This window comes from Aegilops tauschii, chromosome 3 (genome assembly GCF_002575655.3).
Source record: "Aegilops tauschii subsp. strangulata cultivar AL8/78 chromosome 3, Aet v6.0, whole genome shotgun sequence".
Classification (NCBI taxonomy): Eukaryota; Viridiplantae; Streptophyta; class Magnoliopsida; order Poales; family Poaceae; genus Aegilops; species Aegilops tauschii.
This window is the reverse complement of record NC_053037.3, coordinates 14,003,361-14,013,283: the sequence shown is the minus strand read 5'-3', so window position 1 is coordinate 14,013,283 and position 9,923 is coordinate 14,003,361.

The window sequence follows — 9,923 nt, the reverse complement described above, 5'->3', positions numbered from 1 at the left end:
TGAAAACAATACCAGCACCGGAGAAGATAACACTCCGGACAATGAAGACCCTGTTGAGGTGGTACCCGAACAGGAAAACGGGCACGACAGCCCTGATGAACTGGCCATATACGGAGACTCGGAGGATAGTAATTATCTTCCACTCTCCGAAGAAGAAGAGAGCCCCGGCAACAAGGATCTCATCGTGCCTGAGGAACCTCTAGAGCAGGAGCGCCTTAAACGCAGGCTAATAGCCACTGCAAAGAGCCTAAGAAAGAAGCAGCTGCAGCTTCAAGCAAGCCAAGATTTGCTCAATGATAGATGGACCGAGGTCCTGGCCGCTGAATACGGCCCTAGCGGCCAAGACAAAAGCCACCCAAGTATAGGTGGCTCCCTCAACACAGCGGCGGGGCGCTGGAGCCCGCACCACCATCGCATAATGCGGTAGGTCGATCATAGTTCGGTCCAGATAAAGCAGCAGCCCTAGCAGAACACCATACCACCCCACCCGGCCGTCAAGGCAAGAACAAAGCAGCTCAGAGAAACACTCGCGACATCCAACAAGACCCAGAGGGCAGAGCAGGACACACAAGATCGATGTATAGATCGCGGGGACATGTCCCGACCGGCGATAATGGTTACCTATTCGGACACAACAGACCCGACCACGCCCGGTCCGAAAACCGCAAACGGAGTCCACCGGAGGTGCTTCACAGTGTGGCCCAACATAGAGGAGCCGCACACCCCCTCTGCTTCAGCAACGAGGTAATGGAGCGTGAGTTTCCAGACGGGTTCAAACCCATTAACATCGAATCATACGATGGAACAACAGATCCCGCGGTATGGATTGAGGATTTCCTCCTCCATATTCACATGGCTCGCGGAGACGACCTTCATGCCGTTAAATACCTACCTCTCAAGCTCAAGGGGCCAGCGCGGTACTGGTTAAACAGCTTGCCAGAAAATTCCATTGGCAGCTGGGAAAATTTGGAAGACGCCTTTCGAGACAACTTCCAAGGAACATATGTCCGGCCACCAGATGCCGATGACTTAAGTCATATTATCCAGCAGCCCGGCGAATCAGCCAGGGAGCTCTGGACTAGGTTCTTAGTCAAAAAGAACCAAATTGTCGACTGTCCGGGCGCGGAAGCCCTTGCGGCCTTCAAACATAGCGTCCGGGATGAATGGCTAGCACTTCACCTCGGCCAGGAAGGACCCAAATCCATGACAGCACTCAGCGCTCTCATGACTCGCTTTTGCGTGGGAGAAGACAACTGGCTCACTCGTAAAAGCAACAACGCCAGCGACCCGGGCACCTCCGAAATCCGTGACGGCAACGTCAAGCCACGACGAACCAAACATAACAGTTGCAATAACAATGATAGATCACGCGACACAGCGGTCAACGCCGGATTCAACAATCCGAAAACCGGTCAATGGAACAAGCCACTGAAGGCAAACCAAGACGGGCCATCCACCCTTGACAGGATATTGGACCGAACTTGCCAGATTCACGGCCGCCCTGATAAGCCAGCTAATCATACCAACAAAAAGGTTGGGTCTTCAAGCAGGCAGGCAAGCTCAACGCCGAACACAAGGGGAGGAGGCCGCCAGGCGATAAAGACGACGGAGCGGCTCACCAGCCAAGTACCAGGGCCCAGAAAAAGTTCCCCCCCGAAGTTTGACCACTCCCGGAACGGAAATAGCAGTTCGGCTTCCGCCGCCCACCTCTTATTCCGGCAAGATTCACACCGCGCGTACATCACTACGCACTCAAGATACCATGGGCATCGACGGAAGCACAATATGGACAACCCTGCGAGCATTCCTGTAACGTTTTTTATCTATTTTCTGTCTTTCTTTCTTTATTATCTCTTAAAAACAGGTGACGAAAAGGACATCATCTACAACGGGCTCTATCGGAGTTCGGATCCGTACACTCACCTAAGGGGCTACTTTCGTTAAGGATCCCCCTCCCCGAGGACGGGCGGCGCAGACGTGCGACAGGAGGTCCAAAATCACTTTTTGTAGACCGCATCTATATTTTGAGCCTGTACTATGCCCTTTTACCTCCATCCCCGACCTCGAGCATGTCAAATAGCCGGGTTTGTGGTTTCTATATATGAATTTATCATTGGCATATTGCTCCGCTCCCAGTAAACTTTATCCGACCTAATCTTCCATACTCTTTCAACAATGAGTACGGCCTTAACGGCTGCTTTACAGAGGCACCTTGGCATAACCTGCCAGGGGCTCGGTATGGGAACAAATGAGTTGCCAGCAAAAGCCCGAACAGCTCTATAGCGTACTTTGGCGTCGCAAGTTTGGCCTTATATGCATCAGCTCCGAATCATTGTCTTGGGTCAATAGTTGGGTTGCCCGGCTCCTGTGCTTGCTACCCTAAGTTCCGCTCTATCGGCTAGGGTAGTAAAGGGAGAACTACTGCGATTGTGCCCTGGTCTAAACCGGAGAAGCACCTCAGTAGAGAAAGCCGAAAACTGACTGTCATGATGCGGCGAGAGCCGGTCAACCACTTGACGACTTCTTGGAATCCTTAGCGATTCTTCGTGTCACACGAAGGATCTTTTCCAGATCAACTATGCAGGGCACCACACGCCGCATACATACTAGGGGCTATGTCGTAGTCCCACCATAAAACTCCTATGGCTAAGTGAAAGTGTTAACGCCTTATAGTCCGATTGCCTGGTTCACCGCATTATCACCTCCTTCATGGACCAAGACGTTGGACAAAGAGTGATTACATGCTTTTCCGAACACCCCCGTACTTCCTACGAGGGGGCTGAAGCCAACGACTGGAAAACTTTTAGATTATATTAAAACGGCCGCACAGGAGGAATTCACGCTTTCAAGCCAAACATAAAAATGGATTAACTATAAAGTTGTCTTTTACAATTATCATACACCTTACTCAAACATTACGTCTTCGAGCATTGACCCTCTATCAAGCGGGCGCCCTCTAGGACGTCCTCAAAATAATGCTCCGGTTCCGGACGGTCCTTGCCTTTGGGTGGACCCTTCGTCGCAACATCGATGGCTTTCATCTTCCCCCAGAACGTCTTGACTCGGGCAAAAGCCATCCGTGCACCCTCAATGCACGTTGACCGCTTCACAATGTCGATATGTGGCACCGCATCAACAAGCCGCCGCACCAGGCCAAAATAACTACTCGGAATAGGCTCACTTGGCCACAACCGGATTATGACGTTCTTCATGGCGTCGCCGGATATCCTATGAAGCTCGGCCCACCGGGACATCTGTTCACTCAACAACAGAGGGCGCTTCGACGCGCCGAATTGTGACCAGAAAAGCTTCTCCGTTGCATACCCCTCTTGTGCGTGGTAAAACTGCGCCGCATCAGAAGAACTCTTCGGTAAGTCCAAAATTTTGTCCGGAGAACTCCATACTTGGTTAAGCTGAGCATAGTTCGGATCGCCGAACTTAGTATGTAGCAAAAAGGGCTTGCCAGCCGCAATCTCCCCAGCTTGCCGGATCTCCTCACGGGCCGCTCTGGATTCAGACCGCGCTTCTCTCGCCTCTCGTAAGGCCTGTCAAGTTCAGCCGTTTTGGCTTCATTTTCCTTCTCAAGAAGTTTACAGCGGTTAGCCGCATTCTCTAATTCATGCGCCATGGTGGACATATTCTCCTTGTCTTGGCGCCGTGCAGCTTGTTCGGCTTTCAACTCAGCCGATGCCTTTTCGGCAGCCGCATTACTAAACCGGGCCTGCTCCTTGGCCCGGGCAAGCTTCGCCCGAAGGGCCTCCACGGCGGCAGCACCATCTGCATTCATGCACATTCCATATAAAACTCTTTTTAGAGTCAGGCTTCAATTACAAGCACATTGGTGTAAGGAATGCTCGAAATATATACCTTGTGAGTCGTCAAGATGCCTGTTGATCAACGCAATGTCATCTTCCGCAATATCCAGCTTTCGCTGCAGTTCGACCACTTCCGTATTTCGGGTAGCCGCGGGAGGAGAGACAGCCTGTATTCCAAGTTAAATCAAGGTTAGTACCTGAGCACATCTTTTTGATCCTCCGATCGCTTCCTTTGGAAGGCAATCTGAGTCTCAGGGGCTACTGCATATACAACAGGTGCATTCTGTCAATAAAATACCATTGGCAAAATTACATCACAAACCTCGACACCCTTCAGCAGGCTCATGAAAGCTTCATTTAATCTGCTTTTCGCGGACAAAATCTTCTCAATCACCGTACCCATCAAGGTACGCTGTTCCCCCGAGATAGATGCTTTTTGTAGCATGCCCCGCAATATATGTTGGGGAACGTAGCAGAAATTCAAAATTTTCTACGCATCACCAAGATCAATCTATGGAGTAATCTAGCAACGAGGGGAAGGGGAGTGCATCTACATACCCTTGTAGATCGCGATGCGGAAGCGTTGCAAGAACGCGGATGAAGGAGTCGTACTCGTAGCGATTCAGATCGCGGTTGATTCCGATCTAAGCGCCGAACCACGGCGCCTCCGCGTTCAACACACGTGCAGCCCGGTGACGTCTCCCACGCCTTGATCCAGCAAGGAGAGAGGGAGAGGTTGGGGAAGACTCCGTCCAGCAGCAGCACGACGGCGTGGTGGTGATGGAGGAGCATGGCAATCCTGCAGGGCTTCGCCAAGCACTGCGGGAGAGGAGGAGGAGGGAGAGGGGTAGGGTTGCGCCAAGAGAGAGATGTTCTCGTGTGTATGGCAGCCCCAGAACCCCCACTATATATAGGGGAGGGGGAGGGGCTGCGCCCCCATCTAGGGTTCCCCCCCCAAGGGGTGCGGCCAGCCCTAGATCCATCTAGGGGGGCGGCCAGAGGGGGGAGAGAGGGGGGCGCACCACTAGGTGGGCCTTAGGCCCATCTGAGCCTAGGGTTTCCCCCTTCCCCCCTTTCCTGCGCCCTGGGCCCCTTGTGGTAGGCGCACCAGCCCACCTAGGGGCTGGTCCCTTCCCATACTTGGCCCACGCAGCCCTCTGGGGCCGGTGGCCCCACCTGGTGGACCCCCGGGACCCTCCCGGTGGTCCCGGTACGTTACCGATAGCACCCGAAACCTTTCCGGTGACCAAAACAGGACTTCCCATATATAAATCTTTACCTCCGGACCATTCCGGAACTCCTCGTGACGTCCGGGATCTCATCCGGGACTCCGAATAACATTCGGTAACCACGTATACCTATTCCCTATAACCCTAGCGTCATCGAACCTTAAGTGTGTAGACCCTACGGGTTCGGGAACCATGCAGACATGACCGAGATGTTCTCCGGCCAATAACCAACAGCGGGATCTGGATACCCATGTTGGCTCCCACATTTTCCACGATGATCTCATCGGATGAACCACGATGTCTGGGATTCAATCAATCCCGTATACAATTCCCTTTGTCAATCGGTATGTTACTTGCCCGAGATTCGATCGTCGGTATCCCGATACCTTGTTCAATCTCGTTACCGGCAAGTCTCTTTACTCGTTCCATAACACATCATCCCGTGATCAATTCCTTGGTCACATTGTGCACATTATGATGATGTCCTACCGAGTGGGCCCAGAGATACCTCTCCGTTTACACGGAGTGACAAATCCCAGTCTCGATTTGTGCCAACCCAACAGACACTTTCGGAGATGCCTGTAGTGCACCTTTATAGCCACCCAGTTACGTTGTGACGTTTGGTACACCCAAAGCATTCCTACGGTATCCGGGAGTTGCACAATCTCATGGTCTAAGGAAATGATACTTGACATTAGAAAAGCTCTTAGGAAATGAACTACACGATCTTGTGCTAGGCTTAGGATTGGGTCTTGTCCATCACATCATTCTCCTAATGATGTGATCCCGTTATCAACGACATCCAATGTCCATGGTCAGGAAACCGTAACCATCTATTGATCAACGAGCTAGTCAACTAGAGGCTTACTAGGGACATGGTGTTGTCTATGTATCCACACATGTATCTGAGTTTCCTATCAATACAATTCTAGCATGGATAATAAACGATTATCATGAACAAGGATATATAATAATAACCAATTTATTATTGCCTCTAGGGCATATTTCCAACAATATATCCGGAGCTTCCTCGTCTCCGGAAGCCGCTCTAGGAGCAACCCCGTCCTCTAAAGGAATCTGTTCAACAGTCTCCCACTTGCACTAGAGTCAATAATCTAGTTCACATCACCATGTGATTAACACTCACAGGTCACATCACCATGTGACCAACATCCGAAGAGTTTACTAGAGTCAACAATCTAGTTCACATCACTATGTGATTACCACTCAATGAGTTCTGGTTTGATCATGTTATGCTTGTGAGAGAGGTTATTAGTCAACGGGTATGAACCTTTCAGATCCGTGTGTGCTTTACGAGTATCTATGTCATCTTGTGGATGCTACCACGTGCTACTTGGAGCCATTTCAAATAACTGCTCTACTATACGAATCCGGTTTACTACTCAGAGTCATCCGGATTAGTGTCAAAGTTCGCACCGACGTAACCCTTTACGACGAACTCCTTTTCACCTCCATAATCGAGAAAATTCCTTAGTCCACTAGATACTAAGGATAAGTTCGACCGCTGTCATGTGATCCATTCCCGGATCACTATTGTACCCCTTGACCAACTCATGGCAAGGCACACTTCATGTGCGGTACACAGCATAGCATACTGTAGAGCCTATGTCTAAAGCATAGGGGACGACCTTCGTCCTTTCTCTCTCTTCTGCTGTGGTCAGGTCTTCAGTCTTACTCAATACTCACACCTTGTAACACAGCCAAGAACTCCTTCTTTGCTGATCTATTTTGAACTCTTTCAAAATCATGTCAAGGTGTGCGTTCTTTGAAAGTATCATCAGGCGTCTTGATCTATCTCTATAGATCTTGATGCCCAATATGTAAGCAGCTTTATCCAGGTCTTCCTTTGAAAAACTCCTTTCAAACAACCCTTTATGCTTTCCAGAAATTTTACATCATTTCGGATCAACAATATGTCATTCACATATACTTATCAGAAATGTTGCAGCGCTCCCACTCACTTTATTGTAAATACAAGTTTCTAACAAACTTTGTATAAACCCAAAAACTTTGATCACTCCATCAAAGTGTATATTCTGACTCCGAGATGCTTGCTCTAGTCCATGGAAGGATCGCTGGAGCTAGCATACCTTTTAGCATCCTTAGGATCGACAAAACCTTTCTGATTGTATCACATACAACCTTTCCTTACGAAAACTGGTAAGGAAACTTGTTTTGACATCCATCTGCCAGATTTCATAAATGCAGCTAATGCTAACATGATTCCGACGGACTTAAGCATCGCTACGGATGAGAAAATCTCATCGTAGTCAACTCCTTGAACTTGTGAAAATACTCTTTGCCACAAGTCGAGCTTCATAGACGGTAACATTACTGTCCATGTCCGTCTTCTTCTTAAAGATCCATTTATCTCAATGGCTTGCCGATCATCGGGCAAGTTCACCAAAGTCCATGCTTTGTTCTGATACATGGATCCTATCTCGGATTTCATGGCTTCTAACCATTTGTCAGAATATGGGCCCACCATCGCTTCTCCATAGCTCGTAGGTTCAGTATTGTCTAACAACATGATATCTAAGACAGGATTACCGTACCACTCAGGAGTAGTACATATCCTTGTCGACCTACGAGGTTTGGTAGTGACTTGATCCGAAGTTTCATGATCACTATCATAAGCTTCCAGTTCAATTGGTGTAGGTGCCACAGGAACAACTTCCTGTGCCCTGCTACACACTAGTTGAAGTGACGGTTCAATAACCTCATCAAGTCTCTACCATCCTCCCACTCAATTCTTTCGAGAGAAACTTTTCCTCGAGAAAGGACCTGTCTCTAGAAGCAATTACTTTTGCTTCCAGATCTGAAATAGGAGGTATACCCAACTGTTTTGGGTATTCTATGAAGATGCATTTATCCGCTTTGGGTTCGAGCTTATCAGCCTGAAACTTTTTCACATAAGCATCGCAGCCCCAAACTTTTAAGAAACGACAATTTAGGTTTCTCTAAACGGTGTCGTCTCAACGGAATTGCGTGGTGCCCCTTTTTAAAGCGAATGTGGTTGTCTCTAATGCCTAACCCATAAACGATAGTGGTAATTCGATAAGAGACATCATGGTATGCACCATATCCAATAGGGTGCAGTTATGATGTTCGGACACACCATCACACTATGGTGTTCCAGGCGGTATTAATTGTGAAAAACTTTCCACAATGTCTTAATTGTGTGCCAAACTCGTAACTCAGATATCTCTATGATCATATCATAGACATTTTATCCTCTTGTCACGACGATCTTCAACTTCACTCTGAAATTACTTGAACCTTTCAATAATTCAGACTTGTGTTTCATCAAGTAAATATTCTCAGCATCTACTCAAATCATCTGTGAAGTAAGAACATATCGATATCCACTGCGTGCCTCAGCACTCATTGGACTGCACACATCAAATGTATTACTTCCAACAAGTTGCTCTCTTGTTCCATCTTACTGAAAACGAGACCTTTCAGTCATCTTGCCCATGTGGTATGATTTGCATGTCTCAAGTGATTCAAAATCAAGTGAGTCCAAACGATCCATCTGCATGGAGTTTCTTCACGCATATATACCAATAGACATGGTTCGCATGTCTCAATCCTTTAAAAAATGAGTGAGTCCAAAGATCCATCTACATGGAGCTTCTTCATGCGTTCTATACCAATACGACTCAAATGGTAGTGCCACAAGTATGTGGTATTATCATTACTATTTTATATCTTTTGGCACGAACATGTGTATCACTACGATCGAGATTCATTTTAGGTGCAAGACCATTGAAGGTATTATTCAAATAAACAGAGTAACCATTATTCTCCTTAAATGAATAATCGTATTGCGATAAACATAATCCAATCATGCTCAACGCAAACACCAAATAACAATTATTTAGGTTTAACACCAATCTCGATGGTAGAGGGAGCATGCGATGCTTGATCACATCAACCTTGGAAACACTTCCAACACATATCGTCATCTCACCTTTAGCTAGTCTCCGTTTATTCCACAGCTTTTATTTTGAGTTACTAACACTTAGCAACCGAACAGGTATCTAATACCCTGGTGCTGCTAGGAGTACTAGTAAAGTACACATTCATATAATGTATATCCAATATACTTCTGTCGACCTTGCCTGCCTTCTCATCTACCAAGTATCTAGGGTAGTTCTGCTTCAGTGACTGTTCCCCTCATTACAGGAGCACTTAGTCTCGGGTTTGGGTTTAACCTTGGGATTCTTCACTAGAGCAGCAAATGATTTGCTGTTTCATGAAGTATCCCTTTTGCCCTTGCCCTTCTTGAAACTAGTGGTTTTAATAACCATCAACAATTGATGCTCCTATTTGATTTCTACTTTCGCGGTGTCAAACATCGCGAATAGCTCAAGGATCATCATATCTATCCCTGATATGTTATAGTTCATCATGAAGCTCTAATAGCTTGGTGGCAGTGACTATGGAGAACCATCACTATCTCATCTGGAAGATTAACTCCCACTCGATTCAAGCGATTGTGGTACTCAGACAATCTGAGCACATGCTCAACGATTGAGCTTTTCTCCCTTAGTCTGCAGGCTTAAGAAACTTGTCAGAGGTCTCATACCTCTTGACGTGGGCACTAGTCTGAAATCCCAATTTCAGTCTTCGGAACATCTCGTATGTTCTGCGACGTTTTCAAAAAGTCTTTGGTGCCACAATTCTAAACCGTTAGCATTACACACTGAACTATCACGTAGTCATCAAAACGTGTATGTCAGATGTCTCGCAACATCTACAGACGACGCTGAGGTTCAGCACACCGAGCGGTGCATTAAGGACATAAGCCTTCTGTGCAGCAATGAGGACAATCCTCAGTTTACGGACCCAGTCC